This window comes from Accipiter gentilis, chromosome 3 (genome assembly GCF_929443795.1).
Source record: "Accipiter gentilis chromosome 3, bAccGen1.1, whole genome shotgun sequence".
NCBI lineage: Eukaryota > Metazoa > Chordata > Aves > Accipitriformes > Accipitridae > Astur > Astur gentilis.
Genome location: NC_064882.1, coordinates 29,633,173 through 29,656,217, shown reverse-complemented (window position 1 = coordinate 29,656,217; position 23,045 = coordinate 29,633,173).

Below are 23,045 nucleotides of genomic sequence, written 5' to 3'. Positions count from 1 at the left end.
AATAAGCAGCTTCATTTTAATGATAACCATACACAAAAGCAGCATTGAATATCACTGCTCCATACTCTATTTCCAAATGGATTCAGTTTATTAACTTGTATTTATAAATATTTATCAGACATATAACATGACTGGCTTGACAGGAACAAAACAGATGGAGCATATCGAGTTGTAAATATAAATACTGAAACACTGAAATCATTAAACTCAACAGCACTTTGCCATTGAATTCAGGCTGAAGTGAGGACAAGGATCAGACTTCAAAGCATGGCAACAGTAGAAGAACTGGATATGTTTTTATAATAGTTCTCAACTGTTTTAAAAGCCCTATCAAAGTGCAGATAAACAGAACAGTATTGCAATGCTTTCAAAGGTCTGGGGTTCTGCTGGCAATTGGCCAGATGCTACGATGCTGACAGAGCTACACTAAGTGCTGCCTTCTCAGCCTGATACACAGTCTTTCCTATCTGAAAGCCCCCCTGTGTCTAGTTTATTGCCAAAATTTTCTGAGAGGAATCACTCCTGTCTTTTCATATGGATAGGTATACTGGGTCTGGGATGGAGTTAATTTTCTTCATAGCAGTGGTGCGGTGCTCTGTTACGGATTTGTAGCTAAACCAGTGTTGATAACACACCAGTGCTTTGGCTATTGCTGAGCAGTGCTTGCACAGCCTGGAGGTTTTCTCTTTTTCACATTCTGACCCTGCTCCCAGGGAGTGAGCTGGGGTTGGGCAAGGAGCTGGGTGGTGACACAGCTGGGACAGCGGAGCTGAACTGAACAAAGGCATATTCCATACCATGTGATGTCATGCTCTGCTATAAAAGCTGAGGGAAAGGAGGAGGAAGGGGAAACATTCGTGGTTGTGGCATTTGCCTTCCTAAGTAATCGTTACGCATGCTGAGGCCCTGCTTGACAGGAGGTGGCTGGACATTTGCCTGCCCATGGGAAGCAGTGAATAAATTCCTTATTTTGCTTTGCTTGTGCATGCAGCTTTTGCTTCAACTGTCACTATCTCAATCCATGAGTATTCCCACCTTCCTCCTACTTTCTCCCCATGCTGCAGAAGAGGGAGTGAGCGAGTGGCTGTGTGGATGCTTGGCTGTTGGCCAACGTCAACCCACCACAGTGGAACAGCTTATATAGTTGTTCAAGCTAGAACAACAGTAGTTGATGTCTGTGTCAGGGAATCCTCTATAAGGTTGAATGACTCTGCTAAATGACACTATGAATGCCTTACTCTACAGCAGTATACTGGTTTCTTTTAAATATTTTTTACACCAAATGATGTGATTGTTGTCTTCAGCTCTGTGGTCCAGTTCCATACTCAGATACTTTCTACTAAAAGCTGCTTTGCAATTCTGCTGCAGGAAACAGAGAGTACTGTTCAAAAGATTACAAAAGGGGGTACAAAGTGTGACTTATGTTACACGTCTGTGCAGGAGAGATGGTGAAGTAATATTCTACACTCTTGGATATCCTTATTCAAATAGGCCTTTCAAACACCTTTAGTGGGCCACACATAACTTATCATTTTATTGATTTCATTATTAGATAACATGAAAGTGGCCACAGGTCATAATAACTGAAGTTGTGGGTCACCTCAGCTTCAGTCAGACCACATGTTCCCCATCCCTGCACTCAGCATTTTCCCCTGATACTTACCACAAGTTTCCAGAGCTGTGTGAATACCCAGTGGTCATGGATGCTTAAGCACATAGGATGTTGAATAGTCTGGCAAATGCCTTCCTCTTGAGGCAAGTGGGAAGCACAGATATCGTTATCTAAGTCTGTGTGTTCCCTAGCAGTTTCTTCCAGTGTGCTACCCTGTTGTTGCTCAGACCTGCCTTAGCTTTGTATACAAATATTAAACTATGTACATGCTCACACCAAGAGTATGCATTGTCATTCCATAGTATCCAAAAATTTGGAAATAAGGCTGAGAAGGATACCCCTCTGATAGACAGCCACAGTTATGAAGCAAACTATTGGATTCATTGCAGAGGTGTTAAAATAAAACTGTGTGATGACTGTGTGATACAGGAGGCTTCTGTCTGGCATTAGAGTCTGTGAGTTTGTGGCTACATGGCAGGAAGTCAGCAAAAGCATGTGTACATTTACTTCATAAAGTAAGGTAAATATCTGTTTAGGAAAAAATTATGAAAATATCCTGTAAGCATACACCCTATTCATAATGACCTTTACAGCCTTTTGATTTTAAGATTCAGTGCCCATATTTTCTGCACTAACCTTACTAAACATATTTTTAATCCCATTAAAATCCTTAGCTTCGAGTTCTGCATAAAATATCAATATTATTGATTCATCCTTTTTCTCTCCTCAGGGCATGGTTTAATTTCACATCAATTTGTGTAATGAAAAAAGGAGTGAATCTGCCAGAAATGAGTGCTAAGAGAAAATGCTAAAAATCAATTAAACCGCATTAACAGCTACAAAGATCGTCATATACTTTTACTAAGGAAGGAAGATAGAGTGCAATATAGAAAATCAGAGCTGATCTGATACCTGTTTCCACTAGCAGATTTTGTTCTTCAGTTGGCTACAATGGTTTTATGCTGATGTATTAGAATTTAATTTGCCCACTATCAATATTAAATTCATGGAAGATTAAGTAGACGATTAAGTCCACTGGAATGAAAACTAAATTATCAAATCATCAAAAATATTTTTATCCCTTTGTATTTTGTTAGGTATTTATTTTTGTTTCATCAGCATAAACCATTTGTACTGTATGACTTCTACTCACAGCCAGGACAATCGAATATAAAAACAAGCATATGTTTTAGATACCCCAGAAGTCCATTTTAACAGTAGTAGATACTTTTTTCTCAGCTCTTGATTAATTATTGAAAGACTTACCACTGAATTCAGTGGTTACAGGAGTTTACCCAATGAAGTATGCATAAAAATATATTCATCTTGTAGAATGCTAGAGATGTAGGCTGGAAGAAACATCTAGCACAACTTTCCACCTGAAGTAGGACCATTTGTCTAGCCAAGTCTTGAAAACTTCCAAGGTTGAAGTTTTTATAATCTCCCAGGGTAGCTGTTAGACTGCTGGTGGATCAAAGTGATGCTGTTTAAAGTCTGACCTTCAAAACCCTTAAGACTGGGAATTTACATGGAGTTAAGAGCATCAGGTGCTTAGCTATTCTCAAAATCAGATCCTCCTTCTCCTCAGAGAGTTAAATTCTAAATTTTTCAGTTGCAGTCTCTCTGTTTCTTTAACATGTGGTTTACTGTTATGATTGGCACATATTTTATGATCATGAAGGTCATGTCAATCTTCCGGATAACATGGCCCAATTCCAGGACCCACTGGATTGCCAAATACCAACACCATAAATGTAAACTAGTATTTCCCTAGGATCCAGGAAAGAGAATCAAAGTGCTAGCTAATATGCCTTCACCAACCTCTGTTACCTAGATGATGGGTAGCTGAGATCTGAAATGATATTCTGTCAGCTGGGACCTTGACAGAATTTTGTTATTAGGAATGAGTTTCCATATGGAAAGTTTTCAGTATAATTCAAAAAGTTAATTTTCATCTCATATAATGCAATGTGTTCTTAAGCTGTCATTGCATTTTACCCCAGTGGTAGTTAAAATGTATTAAGTGGGAAAGGATCCCTAAGTATATGTGATGTTCTGATTGTTTGGCATATTTTGTCTATGTAAGGCTGTGAACATTAATATTTCAGAATAATATGTGATTTTATTAAGTCAATAAACAAAGCCTTTGAGTACTTTTACTTGCTTTTAAAAGTAAATGTTGAAGCTTTTATTCCCTTCTACTGCAGCCTTTATGAACACTAACCCTCCAAATCTTTATTCTTGTAAATGTAAGATGCTAGTGTATCAAAGTGGAGGCCAATAGTGCACAAAAAGATAAGCTTTTACACTGGCAATTCCAGAATTCTATTAAGTAAAATTATTATGGATTTTAAAATGAATGGGCAATTTATCTTAGGCTAGGATGGTTGTGCCAATTTCATTAAGCAAGAAATTTACTTGGATATCCATCCTTATAGATGCCATAAAATGCTGCATTTTCAAAAGTGTTTTAAATGTTTGAAAGTGCAGATCATTTGCCTGTGATATTTTCAAAATCACTGTAACAGATTTGACATACAATGTTTTTGAAAATCCCAGTGGAAACTGCCTACAACTGTTGAATATCTCATCCCAACAGGCTATCCACCTAACAAACTACAGCAGTGAACTACCACTGAATAACAAAAGGGTATGCATGCCTTTTGTCCCTTACTATGTCTTTCTACCTTCCTTTCATTCCCCTAGGTGATCTACAAGACAAACATCGTCTTAATTCAGAAGTTTAGCAGTAAACCATGAATACAAATGAGTTTCAATGTAAGAAAGACAAATATGGAATTTAAAGGTAGATTTCTTTCTCTTTTTAAAATTTCTTTTCAAATTGATATAGCTTCTTAGAGTTTAAAATCAGAGGAATCTTCTACAAATATTTTTAGTGACCTCTGTATAACACAGTCCATAGGACTTTCCTGTTTTATCCAAAGGTATCCCAAGGGAAGAAAGTAGTTTTCTGTCGAATGGTTGTGGCTTGGTTTTCCTCTTTGTTAAAGAGGAACCAATTTATTCAAATCAGAAATATAGCCAGTATAGAATACAGACACTAGTAAATTGGATTTATGGCCCTAAAAAGTTGGCTGTGAAGGCATGCAAGTTGAAGTTGAAGAATAGCCTAGAATAAAAAAAAAGAAATGGTAAGTTTTTTTTTTATGACGAGGGTGTCTTCGTGCTTCTTATGTCATGGATGTTAATGTGATCCTCCTTCTCACGGGCATTTACTATTAGATAATGAAATCATAATTGTTAACCTGTATTCAGGATGTTTGAACTCATAATGAGGATTAAAAAATCTATTTTGATCTCTGCATCTCTAAAGTCTGACAGTCAGTTAGAAACTGTATGTGATTATACCTTCTTCTGTCATATCTGTGCACGCAGTTGGAATTATTTTGATGAGAGTCTGAATGCATTTGATATATCTTTAACAAAGCAGTTCAAATGAGTTCACCAGGATATTTTTATGGAACAGACCATGACAATCCTTATAAGACCCTATTTTTTTTTAAAGGCTTATTGAATGAGATCACATTCTTTGATTTTTCTTTAGGTTTCTCATTTTACAGACAAGACATCCCAAGCTAGGAAACAACATATTTACAAAATACTATATACTATACATTGCTCTTTTTTAATGCTTTTGACATAAAGCCAAGATTTTAAGCTCTTGCTTTTTTCAAGCTTTTTGTCTAGTTTTGCTTTCAAAGCTTCCACTGAGGCAGGATAGACCTGATTTCTAAGTTATGAACCTGTATTTGCCAATGTGACAGCTTGAGACTACTGAAAAGCAGAATCATTGGGTTAAAATCATGTGGAAAGAAGCCACTATGAAATAAGTTTCTAAAATGTCCAGAAAATATATTTAAGGTACACAAGCATGGAAGTCTAATTGCCATTTTTATATAAATTACATATGCTTCCAAACAGTTAGAAACTGCAAATTAATATGGGGGAGACTAAGCACAGAGCTGAGTTCGTTGTAAATTTACATGATTAAAACCAGCAGCAAACAAGTAAGGTTGATAAGATGTTTCTACAAGAAGCTGTTGATTCAGCAAAGACTAAATGTCTTGGGGAAGCAGTCTAAATCTACAAAAACACCCCATCAGTTTTCTGGCAGAGATTTTGCTGATGTATCTGGTAGTATGTCAGAAACCAACCTGGCAGATGAAGGAAGATCTCTGAGTATCTAGGCTCCTTGACACCAAGACAGTTCACCATGTGGACAGTACAGAGTCAGAGCTCCTCTTTCTTAGCATTTTGGCATTTTGGATAGAACAGAATAAGTTTTCCTGGTGCTGTTCTAACTGTTACATATTTAGCCAGAAGTAAAACTCAGGGATTCAAGTGGCAAAATCCTCTTGTGTATACTGAGTGTCTGAGTCCAAGTTGATGTGAATATTGACTGTTGCCTAAATAAAGATGGAAGACAGAAAACGATGGGAAAAAGGTGAAAGTGATAAATAGTTTTATTAAAATTCATACAATACTAGAGTCACAATGAAGCTAAGTCTTTGTGAACACCATTTTAGGATTATATTCCGTATGTTAATTTTTAGGAATAGGTTTGAATGTTTTCATATCAAAAACACTAGCTAGGCCTAAAAGCATGCTGAAATTAAATTTATCCTGTGTTGGCTTGGCCCTAATTTCCATCAAAATGCTTGGGAAAAATAACACTAGTTTTAATGAAAGATAAACAAGAGTTACTTGTGTGATCCAGGTAAACCTTAATTTATGCTATTTGATGGTTTGCAAGTATTTAATCAACTGGTGCTTTCACACCTTTTTGTTAAAAACAATATAGCTAACTAAATATATTTCTATTATAACTAAAATATTACATCATAAATGTTTACATTTTAAAATGAGGGTTTTAACCTGTGACAACACCAAGAGAGAATACAGAGGGCTACCCATAGATACCCATAGGATACCCACATGGCTGAGAGACAGAAACTCAGAAAGTGAGAGAAAATGGGACTTTTGTTCAGCATTCAAAATAAAAAAAAAAAAAAAAATCAACAAATTCAACTTACTTAGCAAGCACTTGCTTACAGTTAGCCAAAATCTCTCTAAAATCTCATCTTTTGCATGGTACATTCAACGTTGCAGAGAAATATATCTATGCAGTCAAGATCCAGATGCTGTAACCTGCATGTGTGCTGGCCACTTTCTTTGGAAAAGCAAAGAATAAGTTACTTTTTAAATGCAGGTTTGTACAGTAAACTAATACAGGAAGCACATATTAAGTAAGTAGGAAGCTCATGTTTCCACCCTTTGCCTAAGGAGATTGAAAACCGTGTCTCATGTCCTGGAGCAACTCAAACCATAGAGTTTTTCTGTTCTTTTTACTGAAACTGTGCCAAAAGCAGGAAAACAAAAGATTCATTAAGCACAACTGAGAACCTTTTCATATCATTAAGCTGCAGCATTTTTCACCTTGAAGAATAGATTCTCCTGTTCTGGTTTCTGAATGAAAAAGTTTGTGTAATTTAAAGCCAGCAGCTCTAACCACTAAACTATTAAGTAAAGGGCATTTTAAGGATTAGATGGCAGGTCAGTGGGTTTTTTTAGGACTTCAGGATTGAATTAAGGCAAAGTACAAAGTCTCCCTGCTTGTGTCTTCTGACAGGTGCAGCCACCAGCAGATACCTTTGAGGGTCTGTCATAATACAAATCAGTAAAATGACTAACAATTCAAAGATGGTCCTTATATTTTCTGGTGCCACAACAATCTTTTAGTATATAAGAAGAGACCTATTGAGCTAGTTCCTTAGCAGGTATATATTAATTATATCTGAATTAATGGTTGTCTTATTTCATATTTTTGTAATGTAAACTGCAATGATGTCACCATTTACTAGCAACTTTAATGGATGTACCTAATTAAATTACAATATACTTAATAGATACTTGAATATAGACATAAGAAAATTAGAAATACTGCCTGTTTTCTTTTTTATTAAAATATGGCATGGTTTTGGCATCACTTCCTTTCAATTTTAATTTTAATTGACCAAAGCTTAAGAAGTATTCTTCTGAAAGTGGTGAAGGATGGAGGCTTGGGGCTTCTTACTGAATTAAATTGGGAGAGTTCCAAAGTCCTTTTCAGTACCCAGATTTCACTCCAAGATCAGTTGTTCTACAATAATATAACTTACAGACCTGTACTTCTTGCAACTGTCTAAAGTTTCTCTTGGTTTTGTCTTTCAGTTTCAGAAAGTAAAATGTCTCTCATTAATTTCAAGTCTTGCAAACTTCTTAATTAAACATTATAAATAAATAATTCATTCAGGCTTTAAAACAAAGCATTTATTAATGCTTAAAAAGAAATTAATAAAAAACCAAAAACAAACCACAAAACCACACACACTCCCCTCAAGAACAGATAAATCCTAACTGCTAAAAGCTCAGTTTTAGCAGCAGCTGATTTTTGGGTGTCTGACAGAGTGCAAGTTATAAGTTAGATATCTAGAGATAAAAAAAGATTAAATCAAATGTGCCTTCTTCCAGCAGTTGTGGTATTTAAAGTACCACCATACCTTGAGAATTTTTGTTTAATTTAGATCCTTTAATTGCTGCCTTTTGGAGGTTTTCTGCTCAGAACAGTGGCTAATCCTCTCCTCTCCCTAATCCCTCCTGAAGTGCCTACAGGTCCTCTGTATTGTATAAAGAATTCGCATGTGCTTAGGTCCATGAATTTTATTCAGCTCTCTCCCAAACACAGGGGAAGTTTTCAACTCTGAACACAATTCACAATAGACATTCAGCTACATGAGAAGTGACCCAAGCTAGCCAGCAGGAAAAAACTGGAAATTAAGACATCCACTAGAGTATTCATTGAAGCCAGTATCCCCTACTTCCAGATGGATGTACTAACATTTACTTTCCCCTCTTCTTCTTGTCCAATATTTGGTTCTGCATAAGTATCTTGTTTATTTGTTACAGCATTCTTCTGAAACTTGCGCTTGTGTTACCACAGACAGAAAAGAAAGTTAAGCATTTATATTCCCACATTTTCTCCCTACCCTTTTGGTAGGAGGATAAAAGTCAGGGCTCAAAGACTGGGGAGAAGATACATCTTTTCTGGAGTTAGGTATACTTTGAAAATATATAACAAATGATGCTCTGAAAGCAAAAATGTGGGGAATGCAAGGCAATCTTGGCAGAGTTAAGTGTAGGCAATGTATTCAGTTTTTACCAAAATTTCCATGCTGCAGCAAAATCTCTTCATCAGTCATTTAGCTACTATGGGAATTAATTTAGTGGAAGTGTAAGAGTCAAGAGACTTTAGATATCAGTATACTGTCATTCCACAGTATGTATGTATTACTCGCTAATATCTGGCTGTGTCTGCAGAGCATTTCCCATTGAGCAGTTGAAATGCTGTGTTGGTAACAGACCTGACAGTATTTAAGAGATGAAAAATATGTATAAATATGAATCCAGTGATGTACTGATTGAAAGCAGTGAGGAAACTGCTCTCTGGGGTTTAGAAGATCTAAATTTGGAGACTTAAGCATACTGTATTCCTAGTGGAATAGCTAGAGCATGCATATAGTTCAGTGCAGGTTTGAGGTCCCAGAAAACTCATAGAACATTTAATAGATAATTAAATTTCATGCCTGAACATTTGCATTCTCTTTATGTAGTCCCAGCTACAGAAAAAAACCAGTAGAATAATAGACACATACTAAAAAATGGAAAAAATAGTTAATAAATATTTTACTCTAATCAAAATAAAATAAGATTACAGTAGCTTTCATGACATTCATTGATCTTATTTAAGAAAAATATTATGTCATTATAGCTTGTTTACCTCTTAATGGTTTTGACAAGTATAAAATATTCTGCAAGAGGCTAGATGATGGTCTAGTTGCTACAAATCAGCCACATGCCACTGAATTCATTAATTCAGCTGTATGGTGATATGTGTCTACTGAGGTTCTCGCTCCCTGACAGTGTATTTCTCATATCCAAGGTTCCCAGTTTTGTAAAAATTAACTTTCAGTAAGAGGGATCCATAGTATAGCACAAATAAAGATCTCACTTGGGTCTGTGGGGTTTTGTGGTGTGTGAGCTATTTCTAGTTTGAGCTCTCAAAGAAATTTTTCTTTTTGTCTCATGTCACTGATAAGGCACCAGTGATATATGGGGCAGTTGGTATCTGTTGAGCATTGTCAATCTATTACAAACAGGTAAAATTATGACTTTGGTATAGTGACGATTGTAAATTTTAGCTCAATAAAATTAATATCTCAGACAGAAAGAGCCAGTATCTGTCATTCTATTCTATTCTAAAATGAAAGCCCTAATTCCCATTAATATAAAACATTGTCCAGGTCAGCAAGAATCCCAGCAGAAGGTCCAACAAGCCCTTCACTCACTCTGCTATATGGCAGATTCCCAGCATATATTGATTGTCTGATATGTGTGACAAAAGCAGAGATTTCTGGTCCTTCTTCTTACAGCTCAAGGCAGAAGAGGCCTTTGAATGGTCCCATCCCCCCAAAAAACAAAACTCCCTACCTTTCTCTACTAATGGAGCCTTTTCTACTTTGTCTCTGTTTCAAGTGATGACTTACTGTAACCAAACAAAACTGGTAGTATTTGTCAGTCCTGTTAACTCTCATACTGTCCGTCAGTGTGAGACTTGAACCTTTTCTTTCCCCCATGTCTTGCCCCACCTGCGGCCATACAGCACTTTCACAGTGAAGCAAAGTGGCTTGCCTCCCAGTATGAGCTGCACCCAGTGCATAGAGCCTGAGAGCAGGGACGATGGGTGATGCTAAGATGCAGGCAGCACTGTACAACCCCCCGGATCCACATGTTCCCATGGGACTCTGGGAGAAACACACTTCCAGTCATTGCAGTCCTGCTATTATCTGTTGGCAAGGACACTCATCACCTAACCTCGGCAACCCAGGCAACCTCCCTCTTGCATGATCTAGCTCCCTGTCTGGATCCGTTGAAATGCCTGTTGACAGTCACTTGTGCAGGAGGTAGGATGGCCTGGGGAGTAGCTTATGGACAAGTATGCTCTGGGAGGAACATTTTTAGCCTCCTAACCAGATATATCCTGGCTTCCCCTTTAGCAACTAAACCCAGATAAACCTCTTGTTCTTCACATCATTTCCAAGGACTAAGAAGAGTATGGGATCTTAACCCTTGTCAGATTTTATTAGACTTGGTGCTCCTGCAAAATACGCCAACCGTCTCTTTAACAAGGTAATTAAACTAGCGGGGAAAAAAATGCTTAATGTGTTAGCTACTGCAGGAACTGTCCTATCACCCTGCTGCACGAATTTTACATTTTAAAAACCCTGACGTGTCTGTAAATCAATGAGCTATTTTTATTTGTTTACCTGTTCATAAGCTGGTGAAACTTTGAATATATTTATAAATGCCCATATCTCCTGTATTAAGAACAGCAAGTTCAATACAAAGCACACCTGAGCCCACTGAATTTTGTCAGATATTTATGTCATCTCATTATCCATCTCTTCAGACTACTTCACCTCAGTTTCAGTTTCTAAATAAAAACCAGTCATTTCTCCTCCTGGTTTGATTTAGTATCTTACTGAATTTCATAGCTGTTTATATGTGAGATAAATTCCCTGTTCTTTTACATCTCCTCTCTACTCTTTAGAGTATTATTGTCAAAAAGCGTTATGCTACTTTTGCTGTCTATACAGCTGAATACTTTATCAAGTAACGGACCTGAACTAGGACATCAAGTTGATGCTTCCTTGTATTTTAAATACATGGAGATACAGTGCAAATTTAGATCAAAACTATGCAAAGTTAAGCATAAATTTTTGTAATGATTACTTAATTTTATGTTATTCTTTCCTTTAGATATAAGTGTAAGCAAAGTCAAAATAATGTATAGTCAAAAAAGTTATTACTGGGGAATCAGCATAGTTCTGATCATACTCTAAGTTCATTTTCAAGAGCGTAGTTGGTGTATAGGGACAATTTTATCCAAGCAGCCTCTCCACCATGCAGTTGTTCATTCTGGGGAAAATCTAAGCCTGGGAGAATGACCTGAACTAGACACCAGCTTCCCCTCAGCATAGCCCAAACTATATGAGGTATTCAGGAGAGCAGGAAAGTGCTAAATTGCTTCAGCTGCTAGTTGCTGCTGGGAGATCACTTGGATACAAGGCAGGGTGGGCAGTTGCACATATCTGGTACAGAGGCTCCACGACAATTTGTAGTAAAATCCCTGTCTCTTGTGTTCTTTGAGGAAAGTTTAGCACAGGGTAAAGACAATTTGGAAGTAAGGCCCGTTCACTCCTTTTCAAGATCTGTTTTTCAGGATCAGCTTCTGTTTTGTCCTGTTTGGTGGCATATAGATGCATACTCTCTCTGAACACTGACATGCACGCTCTTAAATATACACACAGGTTCATGTGGCAGAACTTCCTAAAAGACAATGTTCAAACTGCAGCAAACCTAACTATAAAGGCTTGTAGGAGAGCAACTTTATTTCTTGATCTGGGTTAACTCACTGCCCAAAGCATTATTTTTATTATTTCTTTAAAAACCTGGGCTAGCTTCAAGCCCTGTGTCCCACAAGCTTTGAGGCTTTCCTCTATCTTACCTCAACTTCCTTCTATAAAAAGGGAACCTGCCAACACCCAGCTACAGCATGTAAGCAGTTCTCAATTGCTCCTTCCACAGGGTTCCTACAGATCACAGCTTCTCTATATCCTGCTCTGAACTCTATTCTAGCCAGCCCATGCTGCACCCAGCATGTCCTAAGCTGTTGCAGCAGTCCTCCTGTTTCTCTGCTGTAAAACTTCTTCAACTTTTCTGCTTTCTGACAGTTTGCCCTTGCTATGATTCCTGCCTTCTCAGAGTACAGTGTCATAGCCTGCCAAAGATGGTGTGCCAAGAAAGGGGAACACATCTGCTGGTACATCCTGGCTAGGTCAGAAGAAAGAGAATTGATTTACTGAGATTTATTTTTGGAGATTCTACCTTTCCTTCATCCAATATAATGAAATAAACAAGTGAAATAATCCCTAAACTGACTATTTTGTCTCCTGTGCTTGAACCCATAGCACACCTTCTCAGTTCTTCCTGATATATGTTAAAATCACACTAACTAAAAAAATCTAAGGCACTTTGGAATTGAATTAGTTTTAACTCTAAATGGTTAACAAAACACAGTTGAATTTTCAAGAGCTAAGTTGGATCTTTAGTTAGGAATAAGACTTAACTAATCTATAGTCAGGAGCAAGACTCAGTGTTTCGAATAGAAAACTTCACCCAAGCAGACTTTTTTTTCCACCAACAGTTAGATCAGGTCCTAATACTCTAGAAAATGCCACCCTTTGGTTTTGTAAAGCGTTAAAGACTTGGTGGTTTCTTTATATGGAGCTTATATCAGCTGAATAAAAGGCAGCTGGGGTTTGTATGGTAATAAGAGTTAGAATGCATTGCCAGGGATAGGAAAATGAACACAATAAATTATAAAACCAAATAAAATTGTCAAGATGCATTTTTGAAAACTCAATGATTTTTCAGAAAGATTTTCTATAGCTTTCACAATGATTAGATGTGACTAAACAACTGGCAGAAAATGAAAGTGCTAATTGTGAGTGTCTGGGCAGCTACACAAATTAACAATAAATTTGTGTTCACTGAATGGGAAAGAAATACAAAGATTGTCCTGATGGGAGAATGAAATCTCACTGCACAGTACAAAACTGCGGGTTAGGGAGCGTGTTCCCAGAGTTAGAGGAAAAACCTTGCTTAAGCAGCAGTAGAGCAGAATCCCAGAAAACCATTGCCAAACTTTATGTCGGAGCCTCATATTTTAGCTAGTTTTTATTTTTATCACTTATTACTTTTTTAAGCACTACCTACAGTTATGCAAAAGCGATCACTGTGTGGATAGAACTTTTACAGCCTGTTGTATTTCCAGTTTTGTTTTGAGTGATCCCTTTGAGTCAGAAGACACACAGTGCTGCTATCAATTTCTTTCTCCTGCATCTGTGCTTCTGCAGCTTCTCAGCAAAGCTGGTTACACTGATTCTAGACATGGCCAGCCCCAGAGGCCTCTAAGACGACATAAGCAGAGAATGTCCAAGAAATTGGTGCCTGGGTACACATCAGCAACAGGAGGGGGAGGGCGTGCTGGAGGGTGCGCAGCTCCCTGTTCTGATAAGCTGTTCCGAGCCAAAGATCAAACGATGGCCACGTCTGCAGGGAAGGAGAAGTTACTCCCCAAACGACCCCCAAGCCCAAAGGCTCACACACTGCTCATTAGCCTGACGAGTTTGGGTGCCCGCCCAAAGGAGGGACAAGGATGGTAAAAGGGCACCAACTGAAGCCCCGGGTGCGCAAGCCCGCTGGAACTGGACCCCTCGGCTGACTGGACCAACGCTGGACCCAGGACCGGTGAAATCTTTCTCTCTTCCTTTTTCTCTCTCTGTCTTCTTCTCTCTTCCTTTTCCACAATCCCTAACACCTCATCCCTTTAAGACACAAAGCGTTGACCAAGTCTGGGACTAAGAGTGGATCCAGCCACCCCTTGGCCTTTCTCTGAGGAGGAGCCTGGAAAGCAAGGGGGTCTGCTCTGAACCTCATCACTCGACGGGAGGGATCTCCTTATTGCCTGAATTGATGTATATGGTTACCACGGGTTACAGGGTTTACAGAAGTAGTCTCATGCCAGTTCCTGTTGTGAGAAACCCCTCACCTACTATCACACCTCCCCAGTTCAGTTTGCTTCTGTCATGAATAAAATCTTTAATTGATCGTTTGGTGTCGGTTCACCTTAATTTAGCCCAAGGGAATTTCGAATTAAACGGGACTCCCTGGTCTGTCCAGTCTGGGTCGTGACAACTATTTTGTAAATTAATAACTACTGTGTCTTAATTCACCTAATACCCAGTATCTTGACTATTGATAGCAATGAGATGAATGGCATCTCTTGAAATATGGCTCCAGGATAGTGAAAAATCATATAACATTTCTTAGAAATTATTTTCCATTGAGCTATCACAGAGGAAGGATATAAGCGAGCATCTAACTAATGAGGCTTTTGTCACAGTTCTTGTGGAGATTCCTAAATCCTGACCATTTTTTATTCCATTGTCTGAAGCAATTACTGATTTCTGAACATGTGATACTGCAGCTTGTGGCCTTGCTGTATCTATTCCAATTGACTGTGTGACTGATCCCTCACCAAACAATTTTCAGAGGCAGAAACAAATTGACAGTGGAACTACTTACATGGAGTAACACTGCTTTGGGTACATTTTTGAGGATGAATTTTTGAATACATCCACTCCTTCAGATTTCTGCCAGTAAGGTTTAAGATGGCTTTAAGGTGGCCTCCAAGAAAGCAAGCTCATAGATAGTTGAAATGGGTAGGATATACTATGTGTGGAATTGCAAGGTGTATAAAAAAATGACCTATGCTGAAGGTGGTTATTCTAAAGTCCTTAGAGGGATGCTCTTATAGCTCATGGATGCACATATTTCATTGCCAGTTGATACACATATCTGAGAATAATTAAAAGATCCCTTCATGAGTAAGACAAGGACAAGGTTCATAGGCAAATTCATAAAACACAGACCAAAATTGTCCTAGTTATTTCTAGGAACTTAAATAGTTTTGTTAAGTTCAGATTCTGGTTGAAAGACTCTCCTTTTCTAGTCAATGGAAACCACCTGAGAAGGATTTGGCTCACAGAAGGGCCAAATCATCTTCTGGAGATAATTGATTCACTTTTCACTGGAGGTGTCTTATTCTGTCAATTATAGAAGAAGTCCAGAGCAGCTGGGTTCCTGGGAACCTCAATTAAATACCTAAAATTTGTCAGAGTAAAATGGCTCCAGGAAAATGGTTCCAAAAACTTCAAATGCACCAGGCTCTGCTGTAATTCAGTTAACAGACTTTCAAATTAGTTCGAAAATGTGATCAAAGCATCACATTAAGGCACTATTAAGAGGAATACACTTTGATCATGACTAATGAGGTGCAAAAGCAGAAAAAAAGACAAAACTTCAGTGGAATAAAAAGATAATTAAATGCAAGGACTCATCTGCCTCCATACCATCTTATTGACAGGGCAGAGGTTAATATTAGTGCATATTTAGGCAGACGTTATTATCTAATTCTCTAACCAGTTCTTTTCATAAAAGGCGAGCCTACTTTTCCTGAGAGTAAAAAAGATCTAACATCTTTTTTAGGTAGGTAATAAAATGGATGGCTTAAATGTATTTTTTTCCAAACCATTTCAGGACTCAAGTACCAAGTCTAAATTCCAGGGTTTGGAAAAACTGGTGAGTATTTACTGATTCAAGAAAGGACTAGCACCAACAGAATACCCATTGATTAAGCTTTGTATCTTTCTGTGAGAGATGAAATAAGTACCCCATTTATTGAGAGAAAGCCAGGAAAACATGGGTTAAATGTTTTTCCTTCTGAAAGAAATAATACTTTTAAATTTTGGGTCTATCATTCATTTGCCAAATAACACAGTGCCTCTGGTTTATTGATAAGAAATCTGATATTGGTGTAGTTTGTATTACAAAGGAGTATAACCATGCTACCGGACATCAAGGATGAGGCCTCCGTGCTCTGATGAACTAGCGCAATAAATATATGTGATAATAAAGTTAGATTTAAAGGGAATTTAAAAGCTGTTAATTTATCACCATTTATCTTCAGCTTTTATTGATCTGAAAAAGGCTGTGCTACCAAAAAAACAAATGCCTTATAAATGATGTTGAATCAACAGCTCTGAAGTATTGTCACAACTGTTGGTAGTATGAAAAATAATAACTATAACACAAATCATACTCAAGGTCTTAGGTGAAATTTCAGCCCAGCAGAACTTTACCAGCAGCAGCTGGTGGTGATACACATTTTTTGTAAGCAGTATAACAAATTTTGTACTCCATTTCCCTACCATCAGCTACATCTAGTAGCAACAATGATGTATAAATAATATATTATACAATAAATAGTAAATAATTATGTAGTATAAGTATAGTATGTACTTGAGTAGGTATAGTATAGTACACTTTAGTATAATACAGTGTATAGTATAAATATACTATGTAATTATCTTATATTTATACCATGTAATTATACTATTTAGTTATATAGTGTGTAATTTGTAGTATATACATTATTATATATTATTAATAAGATTTTATAATAACATGTATTATAAAAGCCAGATTCACTAATATTTATGTGACCTTTTAGTAATATGCAAGTGGTAATCTAAATGATGTGGAGTCTGTAGCCTGAATATGATACAGGATTTTACTGACCACTTCTTTATTGAATAAAAATATTCATATTTTTAAAATCCAAAGATCTGGAGAAAACCTGTCCCTTTCATCTTGTGAGCATTAAAGCTATGAAAAAAATGTAAATTTTTCAAGTCTGTTGCATAGGTAGAATTCGATTTATACATTCTGAGAATGTCATCCAAGGCATTATGTTTTTCTACCTTTTCTCATTGATGAGTGGTGGATTGTACCATGAAATAAAAGATAACAAGCCCAAACATGCTTAATAAATGGAAGCGCTTTTAAAGTGTGAATTAGAACTACCCTGTGGAACTTATTGCCAGAATATCACTGGTCCTAAAAGTTTATCAAGGATTATTTGGGGTTGGACAAGATGGCCTCCAGAGGTCCCTTCCAGCTTCAACCATTCTGTGATCCTGTGGTTTAAATGATTAAGTTTAAATAGCAAGAAAAGTAGTACAGTCATAAATTCACAAGAATTTGTAAAAGATACACTGGAGGGGAAAAAACCCACCTGCATTAAGCAAATTTCCACAGAGAAAGTAGAAAGAAATATTCCCCAGAGAATTATTATTTTGTTAAGCTTGCACTTTAAATCTTTGTTCAAAGAACACCAAATCCCTGCTTTAATATGTACTCTAAAATGTATTAAGATAGCAGTCAGTTCTGATATGAATTTGCAGGACATAGACTCCAGCTACAGTGGAGAATTTACTTATGAAATGTTACTGGGTTATGTGTTATATTATTTTAGCTAGGCATTTCCTTTCTTTTCAGTTACCTAGTTTTAATTTCCTATTTTTTTAACTGTAAGTTTTTTTAAATACTAGATATGATAGTGTGTTACTCTACCTCTTCTTGATATTAAATTAAGTTGATGGACTTTTTGATCCAGAAGTTTAATTTTAGTATAGTAAAAACTCAAGATCTATGCTATGTGTTCATTCATTACACCTGTATGTTATCTCATTCAAAGAAATCCCTTATTGTTGGAAACTCAAGGTCATCAAATGTAAAAAGAGGACATGCTTGTACATGTAAAATGGGTAATTTAAAATGCCCAAATCAGTGAATTAAGAATATGATAACAAGTTCCAAACCATTGAAAGACAGCATTTTTCTTTACTATATGTCCTCAGGGAAGTGTGCAAATTATGCAAATACTGAACAGGAAAGGGAACATTTGTAAAGAGTGAGCAAAGAGTCAGATCTCACTCAACTATCCAAAGTTTTTGCTTAGTGTTTATGTGAATGTATTTACAAGTATACCTATGCAATCGTAATTCTCCACCAGCACAGAAATATTTCAGAAAGAAAAACGGGGACGAAAGTTTGAAAATTTTTTGCTCCTTAACATTCTGACAAAGGAATCACTTTCTAACTGTTTTGTTATACTTAAGAAGATGCAAGTATTTGATTATAAAGACTGCATTCAATATTTTAAAATTATGACATACAAAAGCACAATTTAATTAATGGTAGGTAATTTTTTTGTATCTATTTATATCTGTATGCCTTTAGCATGCATCCTTCTCTGAGCATAAGAAAAATTAAAAATTTCCTTCAGAGGCAGCAAGTGTTGGGAAAGCATAAGTGATATTCATGGACAAAGACATGGGTCCTGGAACACTACCTGTTATGTGAACCTGAGCAATGTGTTAGTCTGATATAAACACTTAAAACTAATACCTGGTAAATTTAAGAGTGTTGTAAGCTACTCTGTGCTATTATTAAATATTGATGTTTTGTATATACATGCGTCTTACGGCATAAATTGCAGAGCAGATGTTTCTCTTTGTACCAGGCAAATGACAGTTTTCAAGCTAAGAAAAGCTTTGGCTGGGAGATACTTTATTAAGCTGCATTTCATTGCCATATTTTAAGCAGAAGAGAAAGTAACAACAATCCAACTATGAGAACATGATAATGGAAGATTTAATAGCTAGATGCTCCTGTAGGTAACTGTATGGAACCATTAGCGTGCTTCTCGGTATTGAGAGAGGCCCATCACATCTTCCACTTCCCTTTTCTCCTGCATCTCAAAGAAAGGGTGATATACCCAGACTTGTGATGCTTTCTGGCTTTTGTTAACAAAGAGGTTCTTCAGGCTGGAGGCTGATGATACCCTTATATTTGTTTTCACTCTCTTTGAAGAGTCTTTGGATGTTGAGTTATTCTCACTTTTAAGCAGAGATTGGAAACTTTCTGAAATCTAAGTTGGACTGTATCTTTTGATTTACCTCTTAATTGCTTCTGTATTAGTTGTATTAGGTTCTCTTCATTCCCCAGTATTCCCTTTGGTTACCCTAGGTAGTAAGTTGTTCTCATCCTTTTATACGGGCTCCAACAGCTTTTACAATTCTAAAATGTACACCTTTAGTCCTGAAACTGTCTCTGTTTTAAGCTGCTTTAATTATCAAAAGGAAAAGAAAGATTATTTATTGAAATGCTGGGCTTTTTGGTGGCTTTTTGGTAAGGCAAGAAATAAAACATCAGTAATACTGAATTAAGTGACTAAAGCAGCAGCTTGTTCTTATGCCAAATTATCAATTAATTCCTTACTTCTTATTAAAATGTGTTGTGGAGCAGATTTTTTTAAAAAGCAAACAGGTAGATACCAATGAATATTTGTTTATAATGCTGATCAACATGTCTAATAACCTTTCTTAGCATTTTCATGAGCAGCTGTGTTTTTCCGTATTTCTAAATTAATAAATTGATCTTTGGCCACAGAGTTTATGATTGACAGATGGTGGCTGCGCAATATATTTTGGAACAAATGCAGCTGACAGACTGTAGGTGGGTAGTACATGTAGCGGGCCAATCTCAGTGTTCTGTCCACATATGAATAGCACGGTGTATAAGGTAATTCATTTGTTTGTTTCCTATAATTGAAAATAAAATTAAATACTCTCAGTGTGAGTACAGAATTTTTTAAAAGAGGACCAGTTCTTCAGATGGTGCAAACTGTGTTCATGTGACTGATCAATCATGGAGCTAATAGAAATATGTTGATTTAGATCAACTGAGGATGTGAACACTAGTGCATATATCAGGAGTCACAGAAAGATATAAAGAAACTCCACTGCAATTTGTAAAGGTTTAGCATTTTGTCTTCTCCATACAGAATGAAAAAACTTTGCTATTTTCCATTGGTTTTATCCATCAGCTAGCAAAATGGTATCTCAGTCTCTGACTAGACTCTGCAAGATGCTCTCATAACATGAATAAATAATCTGTATTTTATTGCAAGAGCACCAGCAGGCCATCAGAAAGGTAAAAATGTTCTGTACAGCATTTAAAGCTTTATTGAAAAGAAAAATAAAAATGGACGTGAAGAGAAGGTGTTTGGGCATAATAGTTATGAAAAGCCTATTGATAAAATCTTAGAATTAGGTAAACATTACCCAATGAGATGCTTCAAATGGAGTGATTATAAGCACTGCACATCAGAACCTACAGTTAGTATTGTGTGTACTACACTTAGTAGTAGACAGACCTGTTTAATGAGGCTATGGGACAAAAGTTTTCTCCTGCAACAAAAGCAGAGTTAAAAATGGCTCTGATGATTTTTTTCCTCAGCACACCCAAAGGGTTGCCCCTGAGAGAAATCATTTTTTGGAACACTTCGGTTCTTTGAAAGGTCAAATATAAATCTTGCAAGATCTTAAAAACTTTGTGTCACGTTTAGTTCCAGGATGATGACATTTCATCTTATTAAGGGAATTGCTTTAAAAAAAGAAAATGCTTTGCCTAGAATACTTTCAGACTCTCAGACTTTTTCAGACAGAAAGCTTTCAGACTTTAACAAGACCTTTCTCTGCCTGTGGTCCTGTTTAGCAAAAAAAAAAAAAAAAAAAAAAAAAAAAAAAAAAAAAAAAAAAAAAAAAAAAAGTTGCTGAGGAAATACTGACAGAGCACCATGAAGAAAGATGCATTGCCTCTAGCACTCATTGAAATAATTAGAGGAATGAGATGGTTTTCGCTCTACCTGCACAGGACACAAACTTTTTAAATATTGACACTGTTGCTTGGGGAAACATGAATTTGACAGCTCGAACCAGAGATACTCAAACTAATTAACTATTTCCATATAAGAACTGCAAAGGGAGGTCTGTTACAAAACTCTATGTTATAATCATATTATATTTTACCTAATTAATGATTAAGTAGAAGCTCAGGGCCAATTTCATTTCTAATTATTCACTTGTTTGCTTCTTGAGTTGAACTGCTGGTACTGTTGTATTCAAGGATTTCTCTAGGTATAACCAACAGGATACAGGGTATTCAGGTTAAGCCATTTTCTGTACAAGCAAGTTGTCCTGTTTTAACTCTGTCCAAAATACTACGAGCGTAAAGTGCCTTATAAGAGGAGAAGCTCAAAATTAAATCAGTTTTTTACCAGCTTACATTAAATTTGGATTTTATTTTTTTGTTTCTTTTCTTCCTCAGCTAGACATGCCAATGTCCTTAATGCTCTCAGTTCACATGAGCATCAATGTTACCAGGAATAATATCTTTCCAAAGCAAGAAAGTTGTTGATCTTTTTTTAAACATATATTGGAGGACAAAAAAATCCATGGATACTTTTCCAGATGGCATAAAGCCAGGTGAAAAAATGAAGATATGGTCCCAAGAATAGTTCTACTTGTAATATATGTATGTCTTCTTCCCTAGTGTAAGTAGAAGAACCACACTAACATATTAACATGGATTTTTTTCCCATAATACACCCTATACTTACAGATCAATGGTATTCAGCTATCCCTGGCTAGATCTCATCTCACTATCAATAGTGATGTCTACTGTTTGAGCTTGCTGATTGCTTGCAGCTACTGTCCTTCCATCAGTAGTTAGTTTACAATGGATTACTGGACAACATATTGGATACAATATCTGGACAAGGAACACAGTTTCCTAATGGCTATCAGCAAGCAATATTCTGATGGAAGAATAAATTAAAATGTATTGACACTTAGGTAGATTTTTTAAAATTCTGAGAGTTTAGTAACAAGATCTATAGTTAAGAAATATTTGGTAAGACACCATAGTTCTGTTTTATTGCATTCTATTGCACATAACAAAGGGTTTTAAACAGGTTAGAATGAAACTGGTTTTCATGCATTTTCAGAATATACTGTGTGTGCTTTGGGGGGATTGTGAGTTATCTGTACATAAAGCATGTAGATGTAGGAAAGGTCACTCACAGCTAAGCTAAAATTTATATTAGCAATATGGTGCTTTAAATCATAGGTTAGCTTGAAAAAAATGATATATTCAGTTCTGCTTCTGAGCAGGAGCCAAAACCAAAGGATTTTTTCACATATCCCAACAGAAGGCTTCATTGTAGTCAAAGATGAGTAAAGTTTTAGAGAAAACAGGGACAGAATTTAAGGGGATTCTAATTTATACAAATTTGATTCCTTAGATACAAACACCAGAAATGTGCTTATTCCCTCATAATTCTCATCCTAATCAAATTACAGACTACCTGTCTGTAACAGGGTTGTTGTGATGGGTTGACCCTGGCTAAACACCAGTTGCCCACCAAAGCCGTTCTATCACTCCCCCATCCTCAGCTGGACAGGGGAGAGAAAAATATAACAAAAAAGCTTGTGGGTCGAGATAAGGACAGGAGAGATCATTCACCAATTACCGTCATGGGCAAAACAGACTCAATTTGGGAAAATTAACTCAATTTATTACAAATCAACCAGAGCAAGGTAATGAGAAATAAAACAAAATCTCAGAACACCTTCCCACCACCCCTCCCTTCTTCCCGGGTACAACTTCACTCACAGATTTTACCACCAAGCCCCCCCAGCGGCACAGGGGGACAGGGATGGGGTTTATGGTCATCACACGTTATTTTCTGCCGCTTCACCTCCTCAGGACGAGGGCTGATCACACTCTTCCCCTGCTCCAGCGTGGGGTCCCACCCATGGGAGACAGTCCCACACGAACTTCTTCAACGTGGGTCCTTCCCACGGGCTGCAGTTCTTCATGAACTGCTCCAGTGTGGGTCCTTTCCACGGGGTGCAGTCCTTCAGGAGCACACTGCTCCAGCGCGGGTCCCCCACAGGGTCACAAGTCCTGCCAGAAAACCTGCTCCAGAGTGGGCTTCTCTCTC